The 10,568-nt window shown below is 33.9% G+C and overlaps 1 pseudogene; it reads left to right on the top strand.

Moving 5' to 3' along the window:
- The first annotated feature begins 2,340 nt into the window (after nt 1-2,340).
- On the top strand, nt 2,341-3,721 carry LOC119040800 (F-actin-capping protein subunit alpha-1-like; annotated as a pseudogene).
- The last annotated feature ends 6,847 nt before the right edge of the window (nt 3,722-10,568 follow it).

Below are 10,568 nucleotides of genomic sequence, written 5' to 3'. Positions count from 1 at the left end.
ATGTCTTCTAAGATTTCTCAGGGGGCAGAACTACATAATTTTTTATTAAAATATTCATATAGTCATGTTGATATAACAATTCACATTTGAGGCTATTGTGTTTTCACTTCTTAGATTTTTAATCTCTTTAGTACTGAAAATCTTGATTTCTAATGACTTGAACATAATTACTTATTTACTTTATTCTATTACGTACTTTCAAGTAATACTGTCAATCGTACATTCATATAATACTTCCAAATAATAATTTAATATTTTCTCTAAATATAAGATTAATAATTCAGTTTAAGATTATTTTTGAGTTTTATCCTTGGGATATGTCCAAGAGGAAAGGTACAGTATTTATCTACAGGCATGCTTCATTAACATTGCCACCTTATTTAAAACATTATAACAATCCTTGCTTCCTAATCCCGTATTCTGCCATGTATAATGCACACTTTTTTTGCCCAAATTTTTGAGGGAAAAATAAGGATGCACATTATACATGGGTAGTACCTGAAATAACTTGTATCTGTTCTTGTGTTTTGTAATTATTTGTTACATAAAGTTTCTTATACTATAATTTGTTCAAAAATAAATGGTAAAATTCCTTTATGATAAAAAGTACCTAAATATAAATAAATAAGAAATTGAGTTAAAAAATAAAACAAAAGATTTTTTTCTGAAATATTGGGCTAAAAACATGGGAGCACATTAAACATGGCAAAATATGGTACCTTTCTTATGGACTATGCGCTTTTAACCATATTTCAATTCAATTACTTTGGTTAAGTACCTAAGAATTTTTTAATTGAGACCCCTGAAATACATATAAAGCAGAACACATAAATTTACATGAATTACATTGAAAATAAAATGATATACTACAGAGCTATATATTCTCTGAAAAGCACGAAGTCAACAAGATGATGTCTGAGATGTACAACCACACAGACAACTCAGAGTTATATCAAGAGTTATCATATGAACCATAATTGAAATCAAGAATACCTGTGTTAAATAAATGCAAATGTCTATAATAGTCCTTTGAAAAGGAGAACATTGCAAAACTCTTATATCTGTGCTAAATTTGCCAATTATCACAGTGCACGCCATCATAATAGTAAATAGGAAGTTCCATAGATAGTAAAGAACATCTACTTATTTGATAGGAAACCTCTTGAAATGACTAGTAAAATGGACCGAGTGAGAGTAATAGTAACATCTTTTTGTTTATTTGTTTATCCAAATTAAGATAATGACCTTGCTTGGGAAGCTAACGAGGCAGGTTGTGAGGAAAAGTTATGAATCAGCGCAAAAGTTGATATTAAAAGCAAGTCTTGCATGGTTCATCTGATTTAAGAGTTGCGTTATGCTCCATTATATCAAAATGGCAACATAGTTCGCACTGAGGCAATTGTACATACTGTCTCATTTATACAATCTTATTGATGAACGAGATTATACCAACAGATATTTTTAGATGAGATAGCTTTGTCTTGGAAGCACTTAGTGTGTTTATTGTGCAAGGGAAGAAACGCCTGGTGTCAGAGAATTCAAGGACAAATCTAACTGTTCAGGGTCAATGTTAAGATATAATTTAAAACTCATATTAGTACAATAATATGAAATCTCCAGGTAGTCAAATATAAGATCCAAGAAAAATTCCCAGTTATCTAGAAGTTGAATAACAAAGCCCAGGTGAGAAAAGAGGTTTTTCTAGTCTGTAGAAAATATTTTTCTCCTTCATAATGTATCGCACAGCAAAACATATCAGGGTGACAATGACGATTCTCTTTCTTTCTTTTTTTTGACAATTCTCTTAAACATATGGTTGATACTGTTTAGTATAGATACAAATTCCACAAGTTTTACTACTCTAAACATGTTATTGCCATCTGTGAACTATAGGGTTGTGATGCTTACTACTTGTGAACTCTATGCAGGTGTGTGTATTCCAACTGTGACATATGTGAAACTTCACTGGATGATTTGGGGAGAGTTTTGGCTTATACACAAAATTCTGAGTTCACTGCCAAAGCTCAGCAAAAATTTCCTCCACAGAATAGAATAAATTCTATATAGATGAAACTCTCCTTGAACACTGCTTTTATTTTGAAGACTTTAAAAATATTTTAAATATAAGGGTGAAAAAATCTCATTCTTGGAAGGAAACTGGGTTTTGAAGAAGTCGATGAGAAAATGTAGGTAAGTTCGAAAGCTCATCTCTAAGAAACTAACAACTACTGAATGTGTCCAGGTAAAACATGATAAAGCCAATAAGGAGCAGCCAGTCAAAATGCCAATAATTTTAAAAAACATATGAATCTTTTATTTTACAACTGTGATGCATTGGGTATGGCTGTGAGGCATGAAGCAGATGTCAATAATGACTTGTGTTTCTGGCTTAAGTGGTCAGACTGGTAATGAGTCAGTCTGCGAGTTGAAACTGAGGCAGTCACAGAGTAGGAACTGAAGTAAATAAGCTTTGGTGTGAATATGATTACATTTTAACTATTTTGAAACATAAATTTCTTCAGATTATCTATATATTATAATTGGCTATACAGTGTTAAAGCTCCAGAAGAATTCAGGTATAAAAATAAAGTAATACAACAAAACATTTTACTGTTTGACGTCTAGAGTGGTTTCCGATGTTTAGAACAAGAGCCTCAAAATATTTGTGTATGTCTAATGACTACATCCTTTTGATAATACTTTCATTCAAAGCACAAAATTTAGAAAAAAGTGGCTGGTACCATAACATTTTCTTGACCATAATTATACTTTTTTATAATTTAAAAACATTGAATGCCACTTTCTTTTTCATCGATAAGCTTGATTGACAGCCAGGTTGGGCCAGAACAGCCCAAATAGCTGACTTCAAGGGTTGGACGCCATATGAAGGAAAGGTACACATAGCCCTAAAGTCATTCACCCCCATGAAAATTTAATGACGTAGTCGGCGATGTCCTGTGACTACTTAATAACGACGGTCTCCTCAGGAAAGGGGCAGGGCATGCATTTGCCCAGCTTAACATGGATCAGTTCACTCCTGAAACTAGAAGGATATGAAGGTCAGGCCCAAATTAGAGAACACGGTGAACTGTGAAAAAGCATAGTTTTATATCCAAGAAGCAAATTTTTCTTTAAGTTTCACTTCTTACAAGCAGAAGCAAGTGACTCCCAGCCAGAGAAAGTAGCTGCAAGTCTGTGTCTTGGAGAGAATCCTGTGACAGCACTTTAAAGGCCCATGTGAAAAACATTATTCCAACGGCTTCTGTACCATTTGTGCTAAAGCCATAGATGGGAAACAGAACATTAAGCTGCAGTTTCACCCAGAGAAGTTCTGAACTGGTTGCTGGCAGTAAGAATGTAAATTCACCATCATACCACCTATAACCCAGGTGCTTGGAGTACTTTAAGACTCAGGTACACTATTATGAAGATGGCGATACTCAATTGGTGAGTCATAAAGATGTTCAGGATTCAATACTGTTTTGAATGAAGTCCAAACTACCGGGGAGTTTATTAAAATCATAGAGCATGCAGAAAATGAGTATCAGACAGCAATTAGTGAAAACTATCAAACAATGTCAGATACCATATTCAAGGCCTTGTGCCAGCAGCTTCCAGTTACTTGCATCAGAATCGACTGGAACAAGATACTCACTATACGATTGGCAAAGAAATGCAGAATGCTGAAAGGCTGAAAGTAGGATTCTTCAGTGCGTGGTAAGAATGTTTTCAAGATATGGTCATATGATAAATAAGTGATGTATAAATAAGAGTAATATTTTGCTAGAGCTTTCAAAGTTAACAGGTTTTATAGCCTATGTCTTGATGCTTTTGTGTTCTCCACCTTATAGTTTTCTGTTTTCACTATATCTACTTGTAAACCCTTTTTCAAAAATTCTGCCATACTTAATGATGGAGAGAGAGAAATCAATCCTGGAGTCATTTTACTGTTTGGAAAAATTCCCTATCCATGGAACCCTGTTACTCATATAGACAGGTAATATGCTCAATATTTTTCTACCCATCCTTCAAAACACACCTGGTACTTCCATGGGTTATACTGATCCACCAACAGTTGGCTGTGCTACCAACTGTAGCTGATTGGAAAACACATTCATCCCTCTCACTCCAATTACTTTGATCATCATTTATAACACATCATTTATATAGTTTTCAAAAGTTAAGATTGGGGCTTTTCACATCCTTCTGTTAGGCAAAGAAAGTTTTATGGAAATTTTATTTTAAAAAGCTTCTTAAGGGAAGTTGCTTTTAAATCCAAATACTTAAACCAAGTTCCTTGCACATGACTGCATTTGCTTTATTCCCTTCCTTCATTATCTCCTTCCCATCTAGTACCATTATAGTTGGAGACATCTGCATTATTAGCAGAGTTTTACCCATTATCAGCCTTTTTAAAAAAATATTCAAGAACTGCTGACCTATGTGGGATGTAGTAGAGCATTAGACTTAAAAATGTGGATGAAGAAATAATAGGTATTTTATGCTTTAATACATTGTGGCAAGATCGTACTATAAGCAAATGACTCCAACAACTATATAAATCTCAAACAACTATGTCAATCTCAAACAAAGTCTAACAATGAACCAAAGTGAATATGATAACTTCCTGGCAGTGTCTTTCTACTGTAACTTGCTATTTAAAGGAATACTAGTGATTTGTTTTAAATAGAGTGTAAAACTTGTTCTAAATTACTTTTTCTCAGTCCTGCCTGCCAAGAACTTAAATGTAACTGTGACGGAGCAACCATTCTCAGGTATATTTGTAGGTGTACAATCTCATGGACATGATATGACAACTGAAATGGTGGATTCATTTACACTGTTTACACTTCTATGGCCAGGCCTTATGGGATGGTGAATTGCTTTAAAAAACTGTTAGTATCTTCCTTCCTATCTCCACATGCATGTCAAAAAAGAAGTGTTTCTGCTTCATCTTTGTTTTTGATAAGAAATACAGTCAAGCAAGAGTTGGTTTCCAAGTAATCCACTGAGCTGTGTAAGCATTTTTGTCTATTTCAAGTAAAGTATATTTCTATTATTTGTACCATCCATCCATTTCACACTATCTCCTGTATCAGTTGGCCCAATAAAATATACTTATTTTGGTATAAACACAATAATTGATAGGAGATACGCAACTTTCAGGTAGCGACCATATCCAAAGAGATAATTCTATGGGATTGTAAACAAAAAATAAATGACAATATCCATGATATATTAGTTGATTCAAACTACACAAACAAAACCAGTCTACAGTTAAACACTCCAACACTTTATATTGGATCATTAATATATCTCGTGTAAGAACAACATCAGTAGGGAAGAGAGAAATGTACTTTTCCCAGCAATATCTGCTCTAAATGATATACCAAAGCTTCTAAATCCTTGAGAAAATTGAGTTTTCAATATACTTTAAAAGTATTTTGAATTATAAAATAATATTTCCACTTCATATAATAAAGCATTATGGTGGCAAATACATTATATTTATGCATATTTATCTGTGATATATACTGAATATATTATGCAAGCACATGTACATGTCTATGCATAATACCAACCAATAAAAATTAAAGCTGAACATAAAATGTACTTACACATTCTTATAAACTACATATTAGGAATTATATTTGATTTAGAATCTGTACTAGGACATACCCCATGTTTAAAAAAATTTAGAGGGATAATTAACTTTTAGTGGTTCAATAAAATTAAATTTCAAATTCTAAATAGATTTGTTTTCAAATTAACATACTCAATTAAAAATAAAGCAGTCCCTCTATTTTGTCTTAATAATTACAATAATCTAAGTTTAGAATACTAACCTTTAGTATTGAGAAAATAATTTAGACTAAAAATGACAAGCCCAAGACTTCCCACCAAGATGGAGGGGTAGGTAGATACACTTTATCTCCTCACACAACCAAAAGAAGGACAACAACAAATCTAAAATAAAAAAATAACCAGAATTGTCAGAAAATGGAACTGTATAAAAGTCCAACAACCAAGGAGCTAAACAAGAAACATTGATCCAGACTAGCATGAGGGGCAGAGGTAGGCAGCTAGCATGGAGAAAACTTGCAGCAAGGCAGCAGCTGAAGGATCAGGATGAACAAGGTGGTGGCTGGCGGACTAGGTGGTCCCATGTTTGTGAGCAGATAAACTGGGAGGAGAAACTAGGGAGCAAAACAGACCACTCAACCCAGGGTTCTAGTGCAGGGAAATAAAGCCTCAAAACTTCTGGCTTAAAAACCCTGTGGGAGTTGAGGCAGCAGGAGGAAGTCCCAGCTTCACAGGAGACTCCACTGGAGAGACCCACATAGTCCTAGGCTCAACATAAAACTACCCACCCAGGAATAAGCACCAGAAGGGCTCAATTTGCTGTGGGTAGTAGAAGAAGTGACTGAAAGCAGAGTGAGAGCTGAGAAAGTGGCCTTGTTTCCTCTCTGACCCCTCCCCCATACATAGTGTCACAACCCAACTACTTGGGTTGCTCTGCTCTGGTGAAAACCCAAGGCTTCATCCTTTACTACACTAAAGGATGCTGAGACAAAAATATGTGGCACAAATGAAAGAACAGATCAAAGCTCTGGAAGTAATCCAACTAACTAATGAAGAGATCGCCAACCTATCAGATGCAGAGTTTGAAACACTGGTAATCAGGATGCTCACAGAATTGGCTGAGTATGGTCACAAAATAGGGGAAAATGAAATAGAGGAGTCTATGAAAAATGAAATAAGGCAAAATATACAAGGAATGAACAGTGAAAGGAAAGAAACCAGGACTCAATCATTGGTTTGGAGCAAAAGACAGAAATAAACATTCAACCAGAACAGAATGAAGAAATGAGAATTCAAAAAAGTAAGGAGAGGCTTAGAAACCTCCAGGACAAATTTAAACGTTCCAACATCCAAATCAAAGTGGTGCCAGAGGGAGAAGAGAAGAGAAAGAGCAAGAATTTGAAAATATAATGAAGGAGAACTTTTCTACTCTGGCAAAGAAAATAGACTTCCAGGGAGTCAAGGAATCTCAGAGAGTCCCAGAAAAGTTGAACCCAAGTAAGCACACACTAAGGCACATCATAATTTAATTACCTAAGATTAAAGAGAGAATCTTAAAAGCAGCAAGAGCAAAGAAAACAATTACCTACAAAAGAGTTCCCATAAGACTAGCACCTGATTTCTCAAAAGAAACTTCACAGGCAAGAAGGGGCTGGAAAGAAATATTCAAAGTTATAAAAGGCAAGGACCTACATCCAAGATTACTCTATTCAGCAAAGCTATCATTTAGAATGGAAGTGCAAATAAAGTGCTTCCCAGATTGGGTCAAGTTAAAGGAGTTCATCATCACTAAGCCCTTAATACATGGAATGTTAAAGGGACTTCTCTAAAAAAAAGAAGAAGATAAAAAATATGAACAGTAAAATGACAGTAAACTCACAAATGAACTTAATAAAACAAAAACCAACTAAGTAAAAGATTAGAACAGGAGCAGATTAAGAGATCACATGGACTGTTATCAGTGGGGTGAGGTGGTGAGAATGTGGGGGAAAGTATAGCGAATAAGAAGCATAAAAGGTAGGTACAAAATAGACAGGGGCAGGTGAAGAGTCATAGGGGAAATGGAGAAGCCACAGAACGTAAATGTATGACCCGTGCACATGAACTAAGGTTGGATAATGATGGTGAGGGGGCCAGGGCAAAGGGAAATAAAGTAGAGGAAAAAAAGGGACAAGTACAATAGCATAATCAATGAAATATATTATTTAAAATGGTTAGCTCAGATGATACAAGTATAAATTTTCTGAGCAATATAAAAATCTTAAAAATTTCTGAACTCTCTTTTTTTCTGAGGAGTTAATTTATGTCCAAAAAAGGGTTTAATTTAATTATCCAAGGTCAAATACTTGCAATGTCAAAAATTGGGATAAAATTGAAGTCTTTTTTTCTGAGTCTATTAGTCTTCTAATGTCATTGTTTTAATGGAACTAGATTAAAGTAAACATATGTAGCATATCCAGCAATAAAATCATAAGTATGAAAGTTTCTTGCTCAAAATTAAAACTTTGTAATAAAGCTACTCGATTATTATAACTTTTGGTTAATTTTAAATAGTGTATATATAGTAGTTTATATGTGTAGTTTATGTACAGTTTATTTGATCAATTTTGTATACTTGATATGTTAAAGTTTCACTTAATTTGCATCTGAAAAATTAAAAATCTAAAAATTAAAAATTAAAAATCCAAACTATGTCCATATTTTAGACTCTTTCACAAGATTTGGTAAGTAGAAGTAATAGTAAAATAAAATTTATTTAAACAACAAATAAAATATTAGATTTTGTCAATGTTTCTTCAGTTTTGATTACAGATATTTTTAGTTTTATTAAATAATTATTCCTCATGACACTTTAAATTTTGGCAAATTAACATTTCTTTTCTATGAACAAATATAGTATGTTGTGGGCTATATTATTTCTGCTTTGTGTAATAAGAAGGGCAATGTGAGTATACATATTTGGAATATGTTATCAGTGGTTTGCTTTATATTTAAAGAATAATTCTGCACCTTTTTATTATTAACGTAGTCTCCAAGTAATGCATAATGGCAAAATACATTTGGCATCTAATTTATAGGTAATTTTTACAATAGAATCTTTAGCTAATCTTTTGGCAATTTCCATGTACAAAATATCTGTCAAGAATATTGAGCTAACACTGCTTATGTCTCCTAGATAAGTACATGATTATAATACCTGATTCATTGTTATATTTTAAAATTAAATTTAAAGACATTCATATAGATTAATAAAGAAATAAATAATATTTACAGATATTCTATAAAAATTCAAAATAAAAGTAAGCAATCTAAATCAAGAATAATATTTAGGAAAGTGAACTCTTTTTTTAAATTAAATATTTAATCACAAGCAAGTTCTGAAATTTCCCTTATGCTCATTCAAATGGAACTGGAATTTTTCATTACCAGTTTGAATGGTAGTACTGTCAGTCTGCCTTGAACTCCACTGTTTTTAGTTGATCCTGCTTGGCTTCTGAGCTTCTTGCACTGAGCAGGATACAAAATCACCAGATGATTTGAAGGTAAGAAATGCAATGTCATTCTCTTTTCTCTCCACCTGTCTTTTCTCGTGGGCCTTGGGATCTCAAATCCTGGCTGCCTTTGCAACCTGCAATTTCAATTTTTGCCTCTTTTGCTCTGTGATATTGCCAAAAGCTTCACTGGCTTGTTTTTTCTGCCACCTTCTGTTTAACTTCTTAGCTGCCCCTTGAGCCTCATCACATGCCAAAAATAGGCATCAATGCAGAGAAGGGAAGCTTCATAATGAACCCTTCCCTCTGGAATCTTGGCTCCTCTAGTTCCATCTGCCTTGGCAACACTAATGCCTTCCAACAGAATTTTCTTGTTTGGATATTTTATCCAACCTTTTTGCAGAACTTCCTTATGTGTTACAAACTCGTGAAAGTTACAATTTCTTGATTGTGTTTTTAAAGTCAATCCTTGAAAGTGTGCAAAACTTGGTCACAAGCCTGATCATCCAGCCCAGCCCATGAATGTGCCAGCCCACGCCAGCATTTTTAGGTATATTTTGAAGACAGAGTCAGTAGAATTGACTCAAGGAAGGGATCAAACTGTGTGAGAGGAGTTAAGGATAACACCAAAGTGTTTGAGCCTACCAAGTTCAACCCATGTAGCTGGTGCATTTACTGAAAGGGTTGAGGCTGCAGAAGGCACTCTTCTAGGGGAAAAACTGTGCAGGTGAGTATATGAGTCTTAATTTCATAAGAGAAATTAGATAAAGATGTGAGTTCAGGATTAAATGGATTCATTATAATAAAAGAGATACACAAACACAATTTCCTATTAATTGCAAAGTCTTTTGATCCCAGGTACATTTAACCAAAAATAGATTCTGGAATTATGAGACTGTTTTTCCTGATTGACGTCCTCTCTAAGGATGACTGTTTCTATTCCTACAACTCAAAAACCCCTGGGGCTAAGGTGGAGTCAAGTATTCTTTGTCTCTCATTGTGGTTTTAGTTTATTTTCTCCCATTAAAACACGCAACACACTTTTCAGAAGTGACTTATTTCACTTTGCTTCATAATCTTACAAAACAAAGGGCTGCTATCTATGTCCATCAGAATCTTATCACATTTCCCACATACATTGCTTATCAATTTTTCTCGATAAATATTTCACAACTTCTACTTCAATACTTCGCCATCTCATTTCTTATCCTGATTCTCAGCTTTTTCACTTTATTTCTCTGAGAAATAAAACATACAGAAGGGAATCAAACATATTCTCTCCACTAACCTAAGAATATATGCCTTACCTTTTGTTACTATATAAACTCGTGTCTAAGGCATTTCTGCCTAAATCCAGTATTTTCACGTACAAACTAAATTATATCTTTTCTTCACCTTTAAATCCACAGCTCCCACAATTATTTTATCATGTTCTGTATCATTACCTTGTTTCCTTCTTACTGCTTATATTTCATCTGCTAAAAGTATGTTTAT

This window comes from Artibeus jamaicensis, unplaced genomic scaffold (genome assembly GCF_021234435.1).
Source record: "Artibeus jamaicensis isolate MK-2021 breed Jamaican fruit bat unplaced genomic scaffold, CSHL_Jam_final contig_415, whole genome shotgun sequence".
NCBI classification, from domain to species: Eukaryota; Metazoa; Chordata; class Mammalia; order Chiroptera; family Phyllostomidae; genus Artibeus; species Artibeus jamaicensis.
Note: the sequence above shows the minus strand (reverse complement) of the source record. Positions and strands in the feature narration are given on the sequence as shown.